At 45.3% G+C, this 23,578-nt stretch overlaps 1 protein-coding gene across 30 annotated transcripts in view; it reads right to left on the reverse strand.

The window, feature by feature from the left end:
- Positions 1–23,578, reverse strand: part of NFASC (neurofascin) — a 187,617-nt gene that overhangs the window by 160,649 nt on the left and 3,390 nt on the right. The gene's annotated exons all lie outside the window — the stretch shown is intronic.

Genomic DNA, 23,578 nt, shown 5'->3' on the forward strand with positions numbered 1-23,578 from the left:
ACCCACCCGCTTGCCATAGCAGAAGGTGCCCTCAAAGATGCAGTTTCATCCCCTGATTCTCATGTGTCAAAAACTGGACATTTTATAACTAACAGGGCGATATCTCCATTGTTTTCTGGCTCCTATCCCTAAAGTGTTAGTTATTAATGCTGGTTTGATGTTACATGCTTAGGGGTACGTTCTTATCTCGATGAAAGAGGATGCACATAACTCCCCCACACATTGCGGCAAAAGCTACCCTTTAGTAGCAATTACAATTCTAATGACTTTAAGCCTCAGACAGCTGATTAGGATGGGGGATGCACATTATTAGTGACAGCTAATGTCATCGTAGGCACCTTGAAATTCAGTTTAAAGTTCAAAAACCAACACACACAACCTGCTCCCTTCCCACCAAAAGGACATGGCAGTAACTGCCATGAACTGATTTCATTTCAGCTCGGTCTGCATTTCTCATTAACCCAGAATAGCTGCAGAGATAATTATACAGGCAGCCTCACTGATCTGGATTATTTGGATGTGGGTGATGGGAAGAGGGTAGGCCAACAATCCTAATCTGATTTCTAACCACTGGAAAATTACAGTGGTGTTGGAAACGGAAGGCGCTGAGGTCCAATCGAACGAGAGGATCAGGCCTGTGGGCTGGAAGCCAATAGAGAGATGCCAGAGATCCAAACAGCCATAGCAAGCTCTACTTTTGCCTGTGGTCCAGGCAATGTTTTCCCCACTGCCGTGCAACTTTGGTGAAAATAAAATACCCCTTCGATCATTTGAAAAATAAAAATCAAAGTTACAGGCAAGGTCTGAATTTAGAAGCTAAACTACTAATATGTAGTGCCAGCAGAGCACTGTGCAAACATTCACTAAGTTGGACACACAACCCTCCCATGTGGTGTCAACTCTACGTTACAGTCAGAGAAAATCAGACAAAAAGTGGGTGTGTTCACAGATTCCAAGGACAGGAGGAGTCACTGTGATCATCTAGTCTGATCTCTTGTATACCACAGGCCAGAGAACTGCTTCAGCATAATTCCTAGAACACATATTTTAGAAGAAACATCCAACCACCCCTCTCCCCCCGCCCCTCCCCGCTCCCTGTGTTAATGAGGGCATGGGAAATACAGGCCTGAACAGACTCTCACTGAAATAAGTGGTTGTTTGTATTACAATAGCAACTAGATTTTAACGGAGATCTGGGCCCCACAATACTAGTGCTGTACAAACACAAAGAAAGACAGTCTCTGCCCCAAAGAGCTTGCAGTATAAATACACAAAGGAAGGATCACCACCATTTTACTGACAGGGGACTGAGGCACAGGGAGATGAAGTGGCTGGCCCAAGGTCGCCCAGAGAGTCTGTGGCAGAGCTGGGAATTGACCACAGATCTGCCAAGTCCCACTCCAGTGCCCAAACCGTAAGACCATCGTTCCTCTCCAATAGTTAAACTGCCCGACTTCAGTGATGCAAGATCAGGACCTAGACGCTTCCTCCATCACCTTATCCCTTGTGCCTTTGAGTAGGGGCCCGGTAGAATCCCAGTCCTTGTACTGCTGTTCCTCAAGCACTGGAGGAGTCTAGCAAGGAGGGCAGCATTCAACTTCCTCACAGGCAGGGATAGGCGAGGACCAGGCCATATCTGTATCCCCTCAACAGCTACGAGAGCCATAGCAGGGGCCGCACGGAGCCACACACCAGAAGGCATCATGCTGGCTTCAGGAACGATTACCTTCGCAGCAGCCACCAGCTTTCCACCCCTTGGCCATCTCCTCCTTTAGATACAGCAGTTTAGTTTGACCGAAGCAGTGGCAGCCAGAGGCCTTGAGGTCTAGCAATAAGAGCAGGAGGCTGGAAGTCAGGACACTGGCATTTCTATTCCCAACTCTGCCACTGACTCTCTCTTTTACCCTGGGCAAGATCCTTCACCTCATTGTGCCTCAGAATATGTCCTGCTTCGTTATGTTCATTGATCAGCATTGAGTAGCACTGCACTGAAACACACACACCCTGTGCTTGCCAGGAGGGATAAGATACCTTAGTGTAAGAAACCTGCTTTATCTGAGCCACAATTGATGGCGTTGTCATTAGCAGCTTCACCCCAGGGCTCTACCTTAAACCCTTATGTTAAGCCAGACGATCCTTGTTTATAACCCCGGACCCCAAACTTAGCTCTGTGTCAAGCACCAGTGACAGACAGATCTATGAAGACGACAGGTTAATGCACAAGCTACCTCCATGAGCATGATGTCGGGCTGCTCTGTGAGATGGCCATGCTGCATTTCCGTGTTGTTGGTTTGTTTTCTCTGTCACTGTGCAGTTGCAAAGCATCCTCACTTATGAGCACAAAGAATCCCCAGAGATCCGCTTGCTGCATCCTCCAAACTGCAGCTGGCATGTTGCCGATGATGCAGAGTAATGGCCTTGAAACTTCCGTTCCCCCTGCACATGGCGTGCAGGCAAGGGAGACCCAGGGCCTCAGGTTACAGAGCTAGACAGAGCCTGACAAGAGGTAATGAAAACTTGCTGTCCCATTGAAATCAATAGCAGGTGCTCAGTACCAGGGTTCACAGTGGGCAAAATATATCCCTTCTGTAAAACTACTAAATCACCAGGGATTAGCTCAGTCCAATATCCCTAGAGCTGCTATCTTGAAAGATGGAAATGACTTGGGGACATTCCTCCCCGTTAAGTCTCCCCAGGGAAAATGGACCAAGTTCTGCTTTCACGACCCTTAAAAACTCATAGATTTGAATGGATTTGCACAGAGCAGGTACAACCAGGGGCAACGTCTAGCCCATTAGCTGTTTTGGTTTTGTTTAAAGGAAAAGAAAAAACATTTTGTTTTTTCCTGCAGGAGAAATTCGGAGCTACTGTGGGTTTTTTCGTTTGTTTTTTGTTTTTAAAGTTAATGTGTTTTACATGTTATTAGTTATAAGAGAGGAACTCATTTTTGCAACGACCAATTCATTGCTGGAATAAGCAGCGACACATGCAGCCTCTTCAGTGCATGTTTTTCCACACTGGGTCATTCAGGACTCAAGCTGATGGACTGTCCCACATCTGTCCTATTTGCCTGGCTAGCAAGAAGCTGAAAATCTCCCTGGGCCAATCAGAGAAATAAGTTAAGTTTACTGGGACAGATGAGAAGGGGTGGATTCAGTCTTAACTTCTCTGTGGCTCAGTTTTCCCCTCTGTGAAATGGGCAGATTACCCATCTACCTCACATGTATATGATGAGGTCTAATTTTCAACTTGTGAACTGCTTTGAGAGTCTTCAGTTAAAGGTACTAAAAAAAAAGCACACAGTAGTATCTTCTTATGTTGTGGGTAACTCATACCAATGATACTCTATCACTTTGTATGTAAAATACATATTTTCTTCATGCTATTTTTTTAAGCAGGCACGTCAGCTGATCATGCCAAGCTACCCTGTAGGAATGGATTTTTAATAAGTCAACGTCCTTGTTCTTCCCATGCTGAAGCAGTAAAGCCGTTAACTCACGCGCAGCCTTTCTGCCTGGTTGGCACTGCAAGTCTCTCGCTATCCCGGCCACACAAAATGCGTCTGACAATCCTGCAAAGTTTCAGCACTGAATAAACTAATCAGATTTTTCGTCTGCCTTTATCCTGAAGGGAACTGCAGAGGGATCAAAATATGCAATGGTACAAAACAAAACAAACAGCAGTAGCACAGGCATATTCTCTGGAGAGTGTGTCTGGGAGCAAGATGTCACTGTGGGGTCAAAGCAAACAGTGGGGACCTGTCACTTCACATCTGTATCCATGGAAACTTGCAAGGGGTTCAGAGACAAAATTATTGATCACATGAAGTGACACTCACATATGAAATATAAACCAAGGGACATAGGAACCTAACAAAAAGCAGTTAAGTAGGTGTGTTTAAACACTGATAAGTTATAAAACTTACCTTTAAGATCTCATCTAAGTGATTAGTGTTTTACTAGGCAAGCACAAAGATAAGATTCTCTGCTCCAAGGAGCTTCAAATCCAAATGGAGTAAGAGATGAAGGACAGTAGATGGGGAGAGGTGATTGTGAGTGGTCACATTTGGCACGGGTGTTCATTCCAGGCTTTTTGATTTCTTTTCGTATGTGCCAACATTTCTTTCCAGGTGAGACAAGAGTTTGTATGAGCTCTTGTCCTTTGTGGACAGCATTGGTATAAACTGATGTTGTCCATTAGGAGTTCAAAGTTTTTCTACAGGCACACAAACTGCCATAAATTATAGCAAGTGAAAAAAAAATAGCTTAAGAATGACGGAGGGGCACAGGCTAGTATTCGGAATACAGGACTGGCCCAGGAATTCCCAAGTTTGAATCCTGGTTCTCTTTAGCCAGGGGCAAGTCAGTTCCTCTTTTACTTCTGCTTTTTCTCTAAGACAAAGAGACTGCTTACCTACCGCCCAGGGGTGGTGAGAGGACTGTCCGAAAAATGCTACAAGTTATAAAACAAGAATTAATAGGAATTAGAAGGTCTTAAGCTTTCATCTGAAAGAGCACCCACTCTAGCATTCCCCCACCCCACCCCTCCAGAGTCACAGCGGGCATCATCTGAGCCTTGTGCAATGGAAGTTCACACCACAAAAATCACAGCTGGCAGCATGGGTTCTGGAAGGTGGAACAAAACTCCAGCAAGAAGGTTTTGCTCCAAGGAAAATGCACTGGAGCACTGGGTACAAAAAACATTGGAAGGCATGGTGCATAAACCAGATACTCGCCTCCAGCACAGGAAGGTCTGACCCTATGGATCTGTGCACAATGCCACTGACCACACCCGTCACTTTCTCCACCCCACAACTCTGCTGTGCACTCTGGCAGTCATCACAAAGGTAGGTGGGGATGCAAGACCCCCTTTGTGAGCTCTCTACAGATCAAAAGACTAGCAGAGCAGAAACCCTGCATCTTCACTGTTCATGGCCTTAACAGGCTTGCACAGAAGGGCTCGGGAGGCAGGGTGTAGAGTAGCAGACCAAAAAGGCACTGCACCAAGGAAGCTCACAGCAACAGAGTCACAGCTTGGAACAGCACTCATGGTTTCAAGCCTCTCAGTAATTGGTGTTGACAGGGTTGGGCTAGAAGGAAGTTCAGGCTTGTGCAGACACAGCTCACTGTGGCAGGCCACGCTCCTGAGCTCACTTCCTCTGCTGGAGTCACAGCTGGCAGGAGCTGGCTACAATTAGGCCTTAACATATGCAGACAGCGACTGTGAACTCTCAAAAATGTTTCTCTTGGCCCCCAGAGTCTGATGTTAAAAATGGCTAGGGGTTTGTCAAGGATTGAGGTTGAGAAATAGCAAGGCAGCAGCGCACGAAACGCCAGGCTGCATTTAGGTCCCTAGGCATTGGAACAATTAGTTTTTAGTCGAGTGTCAGGTTTGCTTGGCTGCAATCAGAATTGCCCATGTTTACTTTCAAGAGAACTCCATCTGCACTGCAGAAAGATGCTATGAAAGTGCTGAGTATGGGAAAGCATCACTCAGCCACCACAGCTTCCAAAGCCAGCCTCTTAGAATCTGGACCAGATCAGACCACCACCATGCAGCATCTGGCCAACAGCAGTGGGTCTAGGGTGCTGTAAAGTAATTACATTGCAGCGTTCCATCTGCCTTCCCAGCACCTAAACATCTGTTTAGAATCAATAGCACCATGCCTTTCTGTAGAGAATGGAAAAGGTCCCTTTCATTGGACAACAGGAATTGCTATTGTAGTCATTCACTATTATATGGTAAGCAACCTCTACTGCTGTGCATTTGTTACATCAGTGTTGTCTGCATGGGCTCATTTTATTTTCTAAGCTTCCCCCCTTTATTGACGATTGGGATTTATCGCAAACTGGTTGACATATGTTGAACTGAGTCAGGCAAAGAGGAGATTTAATACATTCAAATACTCTCATAGTAAATACTTTGCACTGGTACAGTGCCTTCCCTCTGAGGACCGCAAAGGGTTTCACACAGGCTGATGTAATGAGCCCCGATTCCTCTGCCAAGAGGGCAACTACACTTACCCCCATTTTACAAGTGGGGAAACAGAGGCACAGAGCTTTTAAAGGGTCACCCAAGGTGACAGTATGGCTCAGTAGCAGAGGGGGAAACCGAACCCAGATCTTTTGACTCTCTGTCCCATACTTTACGCATCCTTTCTCCCTGTTTTATGGAATAATCCTACATTGGGCCAGAAGGAGGAGGGAGATGTCCTAATGAAAGTGTATTTCCAATTGCTTTGATTTGTTCTCCCTTCAGAAGAATGTGGTGATAAGAGGGTTAAATCACCTGCAGCCTGCTGCTTGCTTAGCACTGAGCACTCTTGCTGCCCAGATCACACAGACGGTATCTGACAGTAACTTCCAACATCTGTTGGGAATCGATTCCAAGCACACATGACTGATACCGTTGGAGTGATGTGCATGCCCTCGCCCTGCCAGGGCACTGGAAGGGGCAGATGGAACCTGGATCGGGCCACCAGTATGAAGCCATCACCCCAGTGCTCCATGCAAACTGCTGGCACCCCATCCGATGCGGCACAGAAGGAGTGTGCTATTAATAGAAGCCATTAAGGGCTAAATCCTCCCCCTGCGTCAAGCGTGAGTAACCCGGCGAGGCAGAGAGGGATTTTGCAGAGGAAGCAGTCCTCCTCAGGGCTGCACAGGGCCATAAGATGCAGCAAGCTTCCTATCCCTGCTCCTGGGCTGCAGGGCGAGTTGGAGAAAGGAAACAGGAGAAGGCAATAGCCAGCGGTTTGGTGCAGTGGCTGCACCCTGCAGCATTGGGTCAGGGAGTTTCTACAGTGCAAATTAACAACCCCCCTATCGCTGGCTCCCTCTACCCTACCCAGCAACGGAATCCAGCCTCCAGTATTGTTAATCTGGCATCTACCATAAGCACTTAGAACAACATTTCCAAACCTCTGCACCTAAAATTAGGCACCCTACATCTATATCTAGGCACACATGGCCGAGTACCCACCACTCTCCCTGGACTTCAGTGGGAGCTGCAGTTGCTCAGTACCTCTCAGGATCAGGTCCTAAACGTGAAAATGGGCATGGAATGCAGTGTCCACCAGAACAGATGGGAGATGGAGGTCCAGGGAATCATCCTTAAAGTAATCACTGGAATCCATTTCTTATTAAAGTCATCTGCTTGTTGGCTCAAATAGTAAGTAATCTCTTCCCTAATATGTTACTCTCAGAGCATATTGGTAAAGTCCAGGGGGTTTCCTAAAACCTATGTTATGCAACAGTATATTTTCCAAGTGTAACTAGCAACATGGCTTGGACATGTAGTTTTGTCCATGCCAGTCATGTAATGAAGGTCAGATATATTTTCAGGTTCCATGGTTCAGTAGATTAAAGTTGTGCATAGGCTGTATCTGCAGGGAGGCAGTCCTACACCATAAGGTGTTGAGTAGCCTCAATTTCCATAGACTTCAACACAAGTTGAAGGTGTGGAGCACTACACAGGACTGGATCCTCAAAAACACATGACAGACACAACCTCGGAGCTTACCAGTTAAGTGCGAGGATATAAACTCTTAACAAAGCAGTTGTGGTCCTGTGAACTGAGCACTGGGCTGGCAGTCAGGAGAGTTTGCTTCCCAGCCTTACCACTGGGCTGGGTAAGTCAGAATGTAAGGCCAGACTGGACCATCAGGATCATCTAGCCTGACCTCCTGTGTATCACAAGCCACCAGCACCCGCATGCTAAACCCAGTTTCGGATCAGATTTTTAATAGGTGTCTACCAATTGCATGTGGCCAGCTGGAGACATCTAGGGCCAGATTTTCATAGGCGCTGATCATGACATCTCCCATTCACTTCAGGCAAGGCTGTAGGTGCTCAGCAACCTCAAAGGTCAGGCCCACTGCTCTTAAGGCAGGTATCCAAAAAATTAGTGGACTTTTAAAATTTGTGGCCAAAAGCTCTCTGCGCTTCAGTTACTCTACCTGTAAAATGAACATAATGGGTTGTGTGGAGCTGCCAGTTCTACGGATGAGAAGTGCTATACAAGTTAGATGGTTATTCAGATGCCCATCTGCTATCCTATCTGACTTCAATGGAGCCAGAATTTGGCCTATAAAGAGTCAACAAGACTATAACAGAGGTGGTAGAGGGTAACAGAGATGGAGAAGAGAAAGGTCAGATACACTTAACTGCAATAATTTTTAAATATGAAACCAGGTTTGGGTCATTTTAATTTAAATATAGGGGTTTGGGGAACAGTGTCCCTAGACTAGACTGTAAAAAAGCCACACACTACTAAAACAGTTATATTTGCACTAGCTTGATAACAGTGCAGTGGCTTTTTTCGAATGCTGGCAGTGTTACACAACAGCAACACAAGATGTTCTGGTGACAAATCATTAGCTCTCTGCTGTCACAAATTACCACGAGCCCCTTGATGGGATTATAGACAATTACTTGTATGCCTATTATTCCCATTATAATAGAAAGATGGCAGCAGCAGCTATATAGTATCACATGCCATTCTTCGCTCATAATCCAGCAGGCTGAATGACGGATGTTCTTGGAACATTCAGGTCAATTAAATGAGGTTTCTGGGAACTGCATCTCAAAAAGGAACCCAGGCACAATGTTGAGTCAGCATGACTAAAAAGCCCTTCACTTGTACTTTTACATGGCCGTACCCTGGCTTTGGATACATGCGCCGGGCTCCAGTGAGAGATGTGGCGTTTTAAGGCTCTAGCCCTGTACCATAGGTAGATATACAGAAGACAACCATTGAGCTGCAGTGCATTACCTGGAACCAATTCTATCCCTGGTACCATAAGCCGCTTAAGTGAACCCTTTAATGGAATTATTTCCATGTAAGTCACTACAATCCATCCATTCCTCTATATTGGCTTTTAGCACTGCACGCTTCTAAGGGTCTTTGCAGCTGAAATTCCCTTGAGCATGAAGCGACTGAAGGGACATGGCCTGGAGAATCCACACCTTAACGTGCTCATTCTGCTTCTGAAAGCTTCATTCACCACCTGGGAATAGACGTGAACTCTCTAAAAGCCCCACTGTGTGAGCAGTTGTTATAGCAAGAATCTGCCCCAGCATGTAGCTACAATGATCCAAATCTGCCTGAGCAATAGATTATGCCAATATGCAAGGAGGAATCGAGGCACCCTTGGGTCCCTCAGATGGTACCAGACACCACACCTACAAGGAGCACTGATTATTCTTTTTCTCAAATTAAAAGCTACATTGGGATTGAGACTAGAACTTGAAAGCCAACTTCACCCCCTTCACTTTTCTACGGCAGGTCCAAGCACAGGTCAGAGTCAGGATGCTCAAGCTCCGATAAGGACTCCCTAAAGCCATCTTGGGCAAATCAAACCCTTCAAGCCTTAGAGCTTGTCTTCATGTACAGCGCTACAGAGAGCAGCTGAGAGAAGACACCACTAGGCCAATGGGAGCGCTCTCCCCTCTGTGTAGTTAATCCACTTGCCCAAGAGGCAGTAGCTATGTTGATGGAAGCAGCTCTCCTGCCGACACAGCGTGGTCTACACAGTGGGTCACGTCGATTTAACGATGTCACTCAAACATGTGGATGTTTCACACCCCTAAGTGACAGTTATACCGATATAGGTCTCTGGTGTAGACCCAGCCTCAGTATTGCCATCCAAGGAGCGGTGATGGCAGCATAGCCACCCCGGCAGAGGCATGCAGGGGAGATAATGAAGATTAACATAAAGCCCTTGGAGGAGGAGAAGTGCTAAGCAAGTAGCATTATCTCCACCAGCACCCTGTGCAATTTTAGACAGTACGCTGCGCTCGATAGCCCATCCTCACACTACCCCTGCCTGACCATATAGAGGATCAAACAATGAAAAGTTCATTAGCACCATTTTCCCCTTATCACCGAATGCTCTGGCTAAGTGAATCACAGGAGGGGACCAGAACTGGCTTATTAATTGGTCAGAAGAGCACTATGCTAACGCCCACTAAGTAGATTTGACATGGTCCCCATTCACCTGCTTTTAAATGTGTAGCCTGAGCGGACACTATTTACGTACAGTCTGCTTCAACAGGATGGCACTAATCTCTCTCCAGGACGCATGCTGGTCAGTACAAATCCAACACCCTTCCATGACACTGGTCTATTACTTTGCAATCTTTGCGTGGCAGGTGCTGCGGAGATGCCCCATTCCCACTCATGAGTGTTTGGAGGCCTTACTCCCTTAGGGTCCTTTGAAAATCCCAGCTTGAAGCCTCATATTCCCACTGTGCATCAAGTATTTTCACCCCTATTACACAGCTGGAGAAACGGACATTAAGTGACTTGCCCCAGGGGATAGGGAGGAAACCATACACTGAATCAGTGGCAAACTTGACACAGACCCCAGTGTCCTGACTCCAGCCCCATTCTCTAATCGTTCCCACAGTGACATGAGTGAATCCTAGGACCCCGTTGTCAGGAACTTTTTGATTTGCACATGGCCTAAGTAATTGAATGACAAAAGTTCTCATCCTCATTACACCTTAAATCCAAGACTTTCAAAAGCAACCAGTGGCCAGATGCCTAATTATCAGAGGGTAGGAGCTTGGCACTTTCTGAAAATCAGGCCCCTTTAGGAGGTCTCAAATCGGGCATCTGAAATCACTAGTCAATTACCAAAAAAAACAAAAACAAAAAAGGGACCATGACCTAAATCTTTTTTATTCATTAACAAAGGTAGGAAGAGGCACCTCAATTTAGCCTTGGGACTCTGATGTGATATCACCCACAGACCGATTTATAATCTACCAAAGGCAGTCCAGAACCCCTCTCCCCATGCCCCTTTCCCCCCACACCCATTCATAACGTTGCTGCACTGGATTTTATAGACGTCGTCTGCTTCACCAGTTCAGCCTCTTAGTACAGTGACAAAACAACTCAAAATATTGTGACATCACCAAAAAAATGTCAACCCAGGTTACATCACAGACTACAGCCAAATATAATTGCACCGGCATGGACAGTGAAGGTTAGATTAGGAACGCTGAGCTTTTTTCCTTACTTTACATTTAAAAGATGAGAAAAGGGAGAAGAAAAAACAAGCCTTTAAGAAAACAGTTAAAATGCTGATTTGTAGTTTTGTCCCAGTTTTGTCAAAGTCCCGAATGCCTGAGAGAACCACAGAAAAAGGTCATTGTATACAACAGGAGACTGTGTTTTAATTTACCTGGATCTCCAGGTACTCAGCAGATCTATGCAGACAGCTTGCAACAATACACCGAGAAAGAGCATTTGTTTTTGTTTGCTTGGCAAAATATCCCCAAATTTCCCCCACCCTTGATTCATAAACATAAACACCCACATTCCCTTCATGTCATTCTTTTAGCATCAAAAAAATGCCAAGTTGGTGTGCAAGGGCACCCATCACATAAACCTTAGGCATGGACGGTATTTAAAATAGTATTTGAAATGAGAGAGTTTCAGGAACAGAAATCATTTTTAACTATTTCCCTCTACTGGGGTGCTGTCTCCACCGTTCCTTTGACGTACCAGAGGCTCTATGATCTATGGGGGAGCTAATTCTCACAATAGTAGTTCTTGTACCTTAAGAATATACTTTACAGGCTTGATGATTCAAAGAGCTGGTACCAGCCGCAAAGCCTTTCACACACAGATCATCAGTCCCAATTCAGCTACTCAGAGAGACCAAAGTTTGTTACTGTCTGACTGTTGTTGGTGGGCTATACATGGCTGATGTCAGCCTAGGTCCCAGTGAACAGGGGTTGACGTCATAAAGGCTCTGTGATAATGCCTTGCTGGCTGCTTCAGACCAAGGATTTAGGGGCCATACAGGTCACCTCATCCTAGGAGTGGTCTCCCTTGGTCAGGATTGAGGTAGTGGGCAGAGAGGTGGAGATCGTGCACTGCTGCTGTCTACATGGTTATCTCTTGTGGTTGAGGAACATTCACCACCAATATGAATACAAGGACGATAAAAACCTCACTCAGAGATGTATTGATACAGGGCTTGGACAATCCAAGTTTAACCGTGAGGAGGGGAGGATCAGAACAGGACAACGACAGAAAATCTGTTGAAGAGCCCTCGGCTATCCAAAGAACGATACGACTGACAGAAACCAGGTGTGAAACCAGAGGGTTGAGAGGAGCCAAGAGAAGGATGGAGGGAGATAAAGCGAGAGAAATGTTTATTTCTTTTTTCTAATATTTAAACAAACAGCACTCTTACTTCCATGATCTAGCCAAAACAAAGACAGTCATATCAGAAGATGTACTCAGTAGTTGCACCTCACACCCAAGCGAAATAAATCAATTCCCCTTCCCCTTGCACAGGAGCCCCTTAGCATTCTCTTCCCCCTCCAAAAACATAGGCAGCTTGCAGTGTGCCCTGAAAACAAGAAATCCAAGCTACATCAGACCAGGGGTCAAGTAGGTTCCAAAGCGGAGGGCCCCTCATAGAGGGCACACTGTGAGTAGCCTTTTCTCAATCAGCCTTCTCTCATTTGGATATGAGGAGCTCAAATGCACAAGTGTCTCAGCGGCTCACAGGGAGACAGGATGTCTCCGGTGGGAGGGGTGGGGGACCCAAGTCTTCAAAATAAGGTTCCGTGCCCTCAGCCTCTTAACTACACACAAAACGCTGCCAGTACCCTGGCTAGTGCTGTGGACCCCCACGAATGTCAAGACAAGAATGGAGATTTTTTTAAAATAGACAGAGGAGGGTGGATTCATGGCTCAACTCTAACTGAAGCCTAGACACAATACAAGGCTGTTTTATATGGACCATGGCAGAGTTATGTCAATACCTTCACTTATTCTTAGGCAGGGTTTTAATTGCTTGTTTTATATACCTATTTCAAAGAAGGGTAGGATCTGGCAAACTCTAGGTGCCATAAGGAGAGCGATGGTAAGTGGAGGTCTGGGCAGGGAAGGGGACTTCTTTTTATCCCCCTGCAAGGCCTCTGTTCTACAATTCACTGCATTACTGTAACGTTCTGAAAAACAAGGCTATATTTAAAGGGGAAGCCAAGGGGCAAACACATTAATAATCACATCTGGGGATCTATAAGGATAGGATCCTTCAATGACACTGGGAGAATGAGATGCCATTTAAAATAATGCTACCCTGGTAAAGCTCAGTTGCATAAAGACCAAATAAGAGCTGATAAGAGGATATTTTAAATGCTATTAGCTGCCTTCTAGAGCCACCCCCTCATCTTATTGTTAATTACACATTCATTCAGTTTGATAAGTTCTTATTTAAAATTTGGTTTCAGACCCATCTCTTCTGGAGAGCTGCACTGTAATTCACAGTGATAATGAATTTGACATTCTCAGCATTATTATTATACATTTACAGTAGTAATATTCTAGTTGCTTCCCCACACATTTTGAAACTGCCCCTGCCCCTAGGGGCTCACACTCTACAACAGATCAGGAAACAGAAGTGAAGGAAAGGGGAACAGTAATAGATAGTTTCCATACAAGCCAACACAATCCACTGCAAAGTAAGCAGCATGGCAGAAGAGGGTCTTAGAAGTAACACATTTCACCCTGCTTGTGTCCCATGAAACTCCTGGTTTTTTTCAAGCAAGCTAGAGACTAGGTGAGCAGCAGGTGACTAACCAAGATTAGGACCCCTAAAGCTGTCCCTCCATGGCCATAAGCAAAGTCCTGTTAGAACATTTACACTTTCAGCAAAAGACTAAGGGGGAAATTCTCGGCAACACTGGTGAAAATCCCACTGAAGCCAGAGGTGTAATTAAGAGCATAATTTATCTGTTTATATCAGACAGGTGGTGCCTACGTTTACTGTCGCAAATATTCGGTTTCCCTGTTTCTCCACACACAGCTCCTGTGTTTCCCTGGAAAGCAGTTTATGCAGGAATGTCCAACCAGCCTGCTACCAGGTTAGTCCACGCGCAGAGTGTCAATTTCAGGATTACAAGTTAGACTAACACTGAGACTCCATTGTTACAGAGCTAGCAAGGTTGGAGCACTATGCAATTCTCTTAGCGTTCAGACAGTTAATGTCTTGGGCAAAGCAGGAGTAAGGAAGACCTATCCCAGCGGGGGTTCATTTCAAAAATTAAGAAAATAAAGTCAAGAGCAGTGCTGGTAGGAGCAAATAAAAATTGAAAGAAAAAGAGATTAAAAAGGTGCACACCTTAAATAAGCCTACATTTAAATGATACAAGGACTGGTCTTTGCACCAGCCTGACTGTAATCATCAGGGATTCATGCAAATCTACAAAGAGGTCACAAGCATACTTTAAATGAAAGGGGGGAAAATAGGCCCTTGCACCATCTAACGCGTAGGTGTCCTTTTATAAAACAGTTCAGACAAAGTTGAAATGCACCCTCTGAAATAATAACCCTCATGCCCCTACCCTCCTATGACAATAGAAAAGTAGACACAGATGGGCAGGACAGTTTTGGGGGCTTTTTTTCCTTTTTAGTAATAAAACCCAAGGTTATTCCACTTCTTGGATGTAAGCTCCCAATATTAAGGCTGTAATTCCATTGTGGGGGGTGGGGGGGAGGGAAACTAGCAGAATGGGAGATAATACACAACTCCAAGAGGGAGGCAGGTCTTCAGAAAACAGAAGAACATGGACTATTTTACTGTCTGTCATGCTGAAGTGGTCTCATCCATTGTGAGGTTCTGCTAAGTAACAACTCTAGATGGAGTACAACTGAAGTTAAACACACAAACCACCAACGTGGGACAGAGCCAGATTTTCAGAAAAACTCAGCTCCCATTTAGCCACCTAAATAAAAGGCATATTTGCCAGATGAGCTCAGCTTTGATTTTGGCGTCAAAGTAAGCGGCTAAAGCTGAGCTCCTCTGAAAATCTGTCCTGTAATTATGCAGACCCATGTTTTCAGTGGGGCCTCTGGTTATGCACAAACCTGAGAAAATCGCAAGTCTTCTCAGCACCCACAACCCTAACTAAAGTGAACAGAGCTACAGGTGCCCATCACCTCTAAAAATCAGGCCCAAACAGTCTCAAGATCAGTTCCCAAAAAAACCAAGGCACTCAAAATTAATCACCACTCTTGAGTATGAGAGTCTTACACAAAGTATTGCAACAGATTCAATGATGTTTTAAAGTGCCTTGAGAGAACTCAGCAGATGCCAGAGACAAAGTCATTACTGGTTTCCTTCAGTTTCTGTTTAGTGCTTCAGTTCTAACTTGGAGCAGTTTTTAAATATTTGTTTTGCTTGTTCATATTTTGACTGTTCCTTCACTGGAGATGATTTGGGCTTGCAGTTCCCAAGAAGCATTTAGGCACATGATACCAACAGATTAAAAAGGAACAATGATTAGAGATGAGCTCCCACCACAAGACTGGGAACCAGGTTCTGAACACCCCAGAACGCAAGAGTGCTCCAACCTAGGGGTTTGGATCAGCTCATTATAAAGGTAGGTTATAAAGCCATTTGCAAAGTTTCTTTCTGGATTTGGATTCAGATGAACACTGTTGCACAGCAGGTCAGAGCAGAGAATTAAGAGCACGGTCTCCAAGTGCAACTAAAAGGGGAATGTAAGGGGGCAATGACTGAAATGACATGCTCACCTTGGCCCAAAATTCTCCTCTCAGTTACACAGGTGCAACTACCAGTGCCTGCATTAGGGCAGACTCCATCTTCCCTCATCTAATCCCATGGGAAGTTCTCAGAGTTCCCTAATGGCCACATGTGGTCATGACTATAGTTTTACATCACAGCCAGACAGCACCCCTGCCAGCATGTTGGGTGACTTGGTGCATAGGGAAGAATCTCTCTTAATCATCAATACAATCCATTTCTATTTTCCAAGGAAATCCATCTAGCCAAATGGCTTGGCTGATCCTTGCTTAGCTTGTGATGGGATCACAGCACAAGGTAGCCTGTCTTTTAACCGTATAAACATATGAGACAGTCTGAACAGTAACTTCCTAGCCCAGAGTATGCTACTAGCCACTCCTCCAGCTAACCAGAACTACCATGGACACAGTCAACACAACTGCTGCAGTAGTCATCAGCCATGAGGAAACTTGGACAGATGACTAGGGAGGAGTATAAAAATATTGCTCGAGCATGCAGGGGTGTAATCAGGAAGGCCAAAGCACAACTGGAGTTGCAGCTAGCAAGGGATGTGAAGGGTAACAAAAAGGGTTTCTACAGGTATGTTAGCTACAAGGTGGTGGGCAGGGAAAGTGTGGGACCCTTACTGAATGGGGGAGGCAACCTAGTGACAAATTATGTGGAAAAAGCTGAAGTATGCAATGCTTTTTTTGCCTTGGTCTTCACAGACAAGGTCAGCTCCCAGACTGCTGCACTGGGCAGCACAGTATGGGGAGGAGGTGAGCAGCCCTCAGTGGTGAAAGAATAGGTTAAGGACTATTCAGAAAAGCTGGAAATGCCCAAGTTCATGGGGCTGGATGTGCTGCATCTGAGGGTACAGAAAGAGTAGGTTGATGTGATTGCAGAGCCATTGGCCATTATCTCTGAAAACTCGTGGCGATCGGGAGAGGTCCTGGACGATTGGAAAAAGGCAAATATAGTGCCCATCTTTTTAAAAAAAGGAAGGGGAATCAAGGGAACTACAGACCCGTCATCCTCACCTCAGTCTCTGGAAAAATCATGGAGCAGGTCCTCAAGGAATCCATTTTGAAGCACGTGGAGGAGAGGAAGGTGATCAGGAATAGCCAACATAGATTTATCAAGGGCAAGTCATGCCCGACCAACCTGATTGCCTTCTGTGATGAGATAACTGGCTCTGTGGATATGGGGAAAGCGGTGGATGTGATATACCTTGACTTTAGCAAAGCTTTTGATACAGTCTCCCAGTAGAGTTCAAAAAAATATGGATTGGATGAACGGATTATAAAGTGGATGGAAGCTGGCTAGATCGTCAGGCTCAACAGGTAGTGATCAAAGGCTCGATGTCCAGTTGGCAGCCGGTATCAAGTGGAGTTCCCCAGGGATTGTTCCTGGGGCCGGTTTTGTTCAACATCTTCATTAATGATCCGGATGATGGGATGGATTGCACCCTCAGCAAGTTTGTGGATGACACTAAGATGGGGGGAGAGGTAGATACGCTGGAGGGTAGGGATAGGATCCAGTGACCTAGACAAATTGGAGGACTGGGCCAAAAGAAATCTGAGGAGGTTCAAGTGCAGAGTCCTGCACTTAGGACGGAAGAATCCCAGGCACTGCTACACCTTTGGGACCGACTGGCTAAGCAGCAGTTCTGCAGAAAAGGACCTGGGGGTTACAGTGGATGAGGAGCTGGATATGAGTCAGCAGTGTGCTCTTGTTGCCAAGGTGGCTAATGGCATATTGGGCTTCATTAGTAGGAGCATTGGCAGCAGATCGAGGGACACGATTACTCCCCTCTATTCAGCACTGGTGAGGCCACATCTGGAGTATTTTGTGCAGTTTTGGACGCCCCCTCCCACTACAGAAGGGTTGTGGACAAACTGGAGAGAGTCCAGCGGAGGGCAGTGAAAATGATCAGGGGGCTCGGGCACATGACTTTTGAGGAGAGGCTGAGGGGACTAGGCTTCTTTGGTCTGCAGAAGAGAAGAGTGAGGGGCAGATTTGATAGCAGCCTTCAATTACCTGAAAGGGGGTTCCAAAGAGGATGGAGCTCGGCTGTTCTCAGTGGTGGCAGATGACAGAACAAGGAGCAATGGTCTCAAGCTGCAGTGGGGGAGGCGTAGGTTGGATATTAGGAAAAACTTTCACTAGGAGGGTGGTGAAGCACTGGAATGGGTTACCTAGGGAGGTGGTAGAATCTCCATCCTTAGAGGTTTTTACGGCCCGGCCTGACAAAGCCCTGGCTGGGATGATTTAGTTGGTGTTGGTGCTGCTTGGAGCAGGGGATTAGACTAGATGACCTCCTGAGGTCTCTTCCAACCCTAGTCTTCTATGATTCTGTGTGTTCTACAGTCATGTCCTTAAGCATCACAGCCACTTCCTTTTCCCCCAAGGCCAGGTGTGGAGCCAAGTCCTTTTCCTCAAAGCTAGAGCAGAAAGAACAGAATTTCCAGAGATCCATCCCATTTCCCCACATGCAACTGTCTGAGTCACACAACTGAGCTTAATGAAAGTATTTGGGCTTGACTTTCTGCAGTCACTTCTTCTGAAGTTCTGAATTCAGAGGAACAAAAAAAAAACAACCAACCAACCCACAACACACCAACTTTGTTAGCTCTATTAGCTGTGATGACACGTTCTTTCACACCTATTAATTTGGGGGTGCTATATCAAGGTCATCTCTTGTAGATGACTAATCCATGTCCATTTATCTGCAAGGCTAGTTGGGTGACAGGGAGGAACATTACCGCTGACCTCACAGAAGGATTACTTGTCTGTGAAGAGTTTGCATGGGACATTCACAATACACACCATCCCAAATTAATTTGCTGTCAACCATGGGAAACTTTCATCCCAGAAGCCAGGATTTTTAATAGCAAGTTGGGTTGGAACAGCCAGGCACACAAGGAAGAGCTCTGTTATCAGGCTGAAGCCAGGCCAGCCTCACAGCTGCTACTGTGGCCAAGACAGCTGAGAAGAGGTCAGCCAAAAATACAAAGCCACAGACCCAGATGCTGATGCGACTGGAAAATGAAAACCCTAAAGGCTTGGCATCTGGATCCTGGAGCTGTCAATCATCTAGATGCCAGTCTCTGAAAAGCAGCACGCGATGACTGTTTTTTGTTAATGGCTACTGTCCTGTTTAATTTAGAGCATTATGTGAACCAGAGATGTTCTTGTGAGTGAGACTTGGGGATGAGTGGGTCTGGGAGAGAGACTACGTTTCAGAGTCTGGGTGATAGTCACCATACAAGGTACATGTGTTCTGTACAAGTTACCGGAGCTTTCGTAGTAAGTTCTGCAGGGGGAAGGGATGTTAGTTTAGAGGAAGGCCTGGCTCCATCTAACTTAGTATTCAATAATCTATTCTTATTTAATAGTTCCCCTTCCCCCACCCCCTTCTCCATTGCATTGGCCACCTAGGACTTCTAAGAGGTCATTCTCAACCCACACAACTGTGCATCATATATTAATGTAGAGGGCACAACATCCTAACCAGAGATCCTATTTTGAATTTGTAACTAGAGAGATAAGAAGATGTGCCAAGCTCTCAATCACCAGCTACACTGAAACCCTAGCAAAATCAGCATGACACAGGCTGCACATAACAATGATACCAAAAAAAAAAAAAAACCCTGCAAAAAACCCTGAGGTTTGGTATCTGCCAGGAGTATCAAGAAATGAAGACTAGACAGAGAGGCTTCAGCGATGCCATGTGTGCAGTCAGATGTGCACAGCTACAAAGGCTCAGTTCTATCACTCTCCTCTCCCTCTCGCCTGCACACATCTGTGGGGACGTCACAAGGATCCAAACACAAAAGCCAATGAGCTTGCAACAAGCATTCTTTGTTGCTGGGTCTACTAGAAATCTGAAAGCAAGATGTCACGAATCCTGATGCCATTTAAGTGACTGCAAAACAGAGCCCACATATATTATATATGCCCTTAACCCAATAAGGGTACAGCTCAGTGTATAGATACGACTATCACCATGGAGTCAAGCAGTGCTGTAAGGCATATTAGCAACTCTCCCAACTTGTCACAAACAGGGCAGTGTAATTGAAATGAGGTGGCTGGTGGTACCATACCCTACTGTGAAAGAGTCATGCAGAGGTCAGAGCTCATAGAACAAAAGGATACAGGCGGACTCCAAGTACCAATCATCTCGATTACTTTCAGCAGAATGACGTACACCATTCACACGCAAGATTAGTGCCAATTACACATTAAACTCCCTGTTAAATAAACCTACCATGTGTGAAACTTCTTAAAGCATGTGAAAAGGCAGGGTTGATCTTAAGCTTTTTTTTCCTTGAGAAGGCCTCAAAGTAGCATCAGCAACGTGTGGACCCATCCTTCCCTGGCAGAAGGACCATCTTCCCCCCCCCCCCCCCCCCACACACACACTTTTAGACAGAACCTGAACTTCCCCCAGACCCTGGTCATAAGGAAAAGGCAGTCATTGCCATGTTTGTTTTAACCCTGAGAAGACAACTCGTTTAAACGGTGCTAGCGAAGGTGTATTATGTGGGTCTTGGATTTCAGCACCCTGGACAGCTTTTGAATGAATCGTGTTAACCTTGGGTTCCCTGTTCTCTTAGGGCAGTGGTTTTCAATCTGTGGTCCGTGGATCCCTGAGGGTTCGCAGACTATATCTAAAGGGGCACACGAAAGGTTGTTGTTACCATAGAACAATGGTTTTCAACCTGGGATCTGCAGTCTAGGTCTAAGATTTCCAATTGTAAATCCCTATTGTAATTCTGAACCATCTGCTCAAACCAGTATCTGGGTAGTGTAATCTAGTAAGCAGACTTTGCCCCTGAAAGAACAAACCAGTGACAGGAATTCACTGCAGGAACTTGGCCATGGACAGCTGCAGTGAATCCTCCCACAACCTTTTTGTGGAAGATATTTCCTCTTAGCCATCCAAACCTAGCATCTTTCCATTGTACATTTGGTCCAGAAGAGACAAATTCAGGGAGGTCTAGAGCAGCCCTGGACATTGGTGTCCTTCAAACCATTGTTGGATACCAGTTTCAGAACAGCAACAGCCAGGATTTCTAGATCAGCGGTTCCCAAACTTTTCGGCATCATGCCCCCTTTTTAATTTTCAAGAAACCCTCATGACCCCACCTCTCCTTTACCATCATCCAACTCTTCTCCCACTCCCCACCCCCTTACCAGGCCGCTCAGAGTGGCAGGACTATTGGAAAGCCTGAGAGGTGGGTGGGCGTAAGCCGTGTTGCCTGCCTGGCTATGGGAGAGGGTGGACAGGAGGGGAGGGGAGGGGCTGGGGGCAAGCCTCCCCGGCCGGGAGTTCAAGGGCTGGACAGCCTCATGCCCCCCCCAGAATTTCTTCACACCCCACCAGGGGGGCGTGCCCCCCCAGTTTGGGAACCAATGTTCTAGATAATGCTCTTCCTGCTAACTCTTAGCTTCCCCACACCCTCTGCAACCCAGACCTTCCCAGTCCTCCCTACAAGCCTCCAGCACAGGAGTGATGCTCTTGCTGTTTCTACATACCACAGGCTGCTCCCTCTGCCTTTAGTTGAGTGGGAGTGAAGCACCAAGCAGAAAGAACCAGAGCATGCAGAGATCACCGCAGGCAGAATGATAGGATTTACAGCTGTAGGGGCAACAGCCCACAAATGGAGGGATTTCTAAGAGGTAGTTACGATTTATCCCTGTGTATTGCCCTTGAAAACGCTCACCTGAATTAGCCACACAAATCCATTCCTAGTTGTTAAGTTATTAATCCTTGGCCTGTTCTCTCATTCACTATATATTGCAAGCCCTGTAGGAAGGCTGAGGGTCTAATCCTCTTTTTTTTAAATTTAATCCAACAGAACATAGCAAGGTTTTCTTTCAGTCCTTGTAAAATATTAACAGCCTCGTTAGCACAACAGTGAATGCAAGCTAATTCACCCTGGGCTGGGCTTCCAGGATCATATAGCAACTATCCAGGACAGCTGGGGAAGGAGCAGCTGCACAGGTGAAAGACGATCATGACATATGCTTTACTGGAGAAAGCAGTAACCAAAAAAAAATTAAAATAAAAAATTAGCCAACAAGATTTAAACCTGTAGTCCTGGATACTTCACTTTAAAGAAGATAGTTCTGGAAAGAGATTACCTACTGGGCAAGGAGGAAAATGAGATCCTTGGTGAGATTTGGTTAGAGACTACAGAATTTTTTGAATGAATCTAGTTATCAGTTTTCACAGGCCACTCTGCTTGAAAATACCAAGGAAACTATTTTTGTAATGATGAGCTGTAGTCAAATGAGACACCCCAAGAGTGTTAAGGAGACTGCCTGGGGAAGTGCAGACAAAAATGTTAAAAAGAACACCAAGATCAATAGAAATGTGTTTATTTCTCCCCTCCCCCATGCAAACCAGGCTTTAAAAACATACACACATACCCCACAACAGCAACTAGTAAACACTCCAGTGCAATCAAGCTAAGCAATTATGGATGGGGAGCATTCTAATTATGGCCCAGATCCTGCAATATGGTCTGCACAGGCGTTTGCACCTGGAGAAAAACCCACTGGCCTCAACATAGTTCCATGCAGGTGCAAAGGTCTGTGCAGATCATATTGCAGGATCTGAAACCATAATTAGAATGTTCCCTATCCATAATTGCTTAGCTCAATTGCATTTAATTCCCATGGACTGCTTTGAAAAATCTCAGGAGATAGTTCAGACCTCAGCTCAAATCTTCAGAGCTTCAGACTTCAGCTCTGCCTATCTTTGTTTGTCTGTATAATGTCCAGGTTTAGCAAGTACCTTTAATCCCTTCCTTTTACAAGCACTAACAATCACAGTGAACAAAAACAAACACACAAATAAACACACAAAAAAACCCTTTCATTCAGGATCCATAAGCGTGTCCTTTAATCAAAAGGTTTTAATGAAAATTCAAAGCAAAGTGATTCACGCTTTGTGATGGCTTGGTCAGAACACAAGTGTTTCCAATATGAAAATAGAAAACATTGCTGGACAAGACTCTTAGTAATTGATCAGCTGTGCTGTTTACATGGCAGCATTCACACCAACAAGAAGTGCCACTTACAGTAAGTATCGATTCCCACCATCTCAGAGTCCTGGTATTCAGGGTTTGGCAAGTCACTTGCCATTTAAGATTTCGCAAGGAAAGGAGCACACTTTCATCCCACAACAACATTGCTTACAAAATAACTGGACACAGTCTGGATACAGCATTGGACACTACCAGTTACACGAATGATTGTGGAGGTAAAATTAAATTTCAGTATAAACCGCTCCAACAGAAAGACAAAATTAAAGCTGCTTTAGAAAAATGTCTATTCAATACTTCCCCTTCATTTGTGAAACAAATACTAATAAAAGCCTCATTGCTTTTGTCAGTGTCCATTCTCTTTCAACTTGTCCTTCTCACGACCACAAATAACCAACAGTATTTCAAACCTGAGATCCCAATAACCAGTACTCCTCATCTACAAATTCTGATCTATTTTTGTTCTGCCACTTCTATGCCATCCAGCCTTCTGCTGTTTTTAGTCCAAGAACCCAAAGTCCCTTCCCAAACCACAATTCAACAAGCTTCACCTGATCATATAAATAACTCCTTTTCAATAAACACCTTTAAATTACTGCTTTGTAAAACACAAAGAGGACAAGAGACCAATACACAAGCCCTCTCTCACAAATGTTTACTCACATAAGTAGCCCCAACACATGCAAGAAGCCTCACTGAAGCCCCAAGACAGCTTTCAGAAGTATGGGTGTGCAGGATTAGGCCTTATCTATTGCTATTATGACTGAGCATCCCTAATCATTTTTGGTGTTGGTACACCAAACCACCCCAATGGCACTTTGCCAGCAACAGTGACAATTATACAGAAGACCCAGGAATGTTGAGACAGTTGGATCACATGAATGTCTGAACAGGCAGTTGAATAATTCATTGCAAATTAACATTCATTGTGAGTTTTGGCAGTTTTCTCATCTAATAATTATTCAGGAGCAGA

This window comes from Lepidochelys kempii, chromosome 21 (assembly GCF_965140285.1).
Source record: "Lepidochelys kempii isolate rLepKem1 chromosome 21, rLepKem1.hap1, whole genome shotgun sequence".
NCBI classification, from domain to species: domain Eukaryota; kingdom Metazoa; phylum Chordata; order Testudines; family Cheloniidae; genus Lepidochelys; species Lepidochelys kempii.